General features: G+C 65.3%; 1 protein-coding gene across 1 annotated transcript in view; it reads left to right on the top strand.

Annotated features, from left to right (window-relative positions):
• ACTA1 (actin, alpha 1, skeletal muscle) overlaps positions 1-955 on the top strand; it is an 18,770-nt gene that overhangs the window by 5,118 nt on the left and 12,697 nt on the right. The gene's annotated exons all lie outside the window — the stretch shown is intronic.

The raw sequence follows: 955 nt of genomic DNA, 5'->3' as shown, positions 1-955 counted from the left end.
CGGGGGGGGGCCAAGACCTGAGGGAGGGGGTGCCAGCCGAAGGAAAGTCCGCTCGTGAGAATCAAAAGATAGGCACTGAGCAGACCCTTCATGGCTGAGCATCGATATTTTCTTCCTCTTTGGTTTGTTTTGTTTTCTTTCTTCTTCTTTGGTTGTTTTGTGGACTCTATTACAGATGTCTCCTATTTCCCTCTCCTTTGCCCCCCTCCACCCTGCCCCGCGGCCCCCCCCGCCCCCCCCGCCCCCCCCTCCCAGGCCTTCACCACATTATTGTCTGTGTCCGTGGGCTGTGGGGCAGCTGGAGCTTGTGAGCAGGTGGGTGTGGGAGCTGCCGGGGGGGATGGAGCAGCCTGGGCCATAGATGGGGTGCAGCCTGGGCCCTGAGATGGGGTGCAGCCTGGGCCTGAGATGGGGTGCAGCCTGTGCCCTGAGGTGGGGTGCAGCCTGGCCCTGAGGTGGGGTGCAGCCTGGCCCTGAGATGGGGAGCAGCCTGGCCCTGAGATGGGATGCAGCCTGGGCCATAGATGGGGAGCAGCCTGGCCCTGAGGTGGGGTACAGCCTGGGCTCTGAGGTGGGGTGCAGCCTGGGCCATAGATGGGGTGCAGCCTGGCCCTGAGGTGGGGTGCAGCCTGGCCCTGAGGTGGGGAGCAGCCAGGCCCTGAGATGGGGTGCAGCTTGGGCCATAGATGGGGAGCAGTCTGGGCCATAGATGGGGAGCAGCCTGGCCCTGAGGTGGGGTGCAGCCAGGCCCTGAGATGGGGTGCAGCTTGGGCCATAGATGGGGAGCAGCCTGGGCCATAGATGGGGAGCAGCCTGGCCCTGAGGTGGGGTGCAGCCAGGCCCTGAGGTAGGGTGCAGCCTGGGCCATAGATGGGGTGCAGCCTGGCCCTGAGGTGGGGTGCAGCCTGGGCCATAGATGGGGTGCAGCCTGGCCCTGAGGTGGGGTGCAGCCTGG

Source organism: Myotis lucifugus, unplaced genomic scaffold, assembly GCF_000147115.1.
Source record: "Myotis lucifugus unplaced genomic scaffold, Myoluc2.0 scaffold_601, whole genome shotgun sequence".
Lineage (NCBI taxonomy): Eukaryota > Metazoa > Chordata > Mammalia > Chiroptera > Vespertilionidae > Myotis > Myotis lucifugus.
Note: the sequence above shows the minus strand (reverse complement) of the source record. Positions and strands in the feature narration are given on the sequence as shown.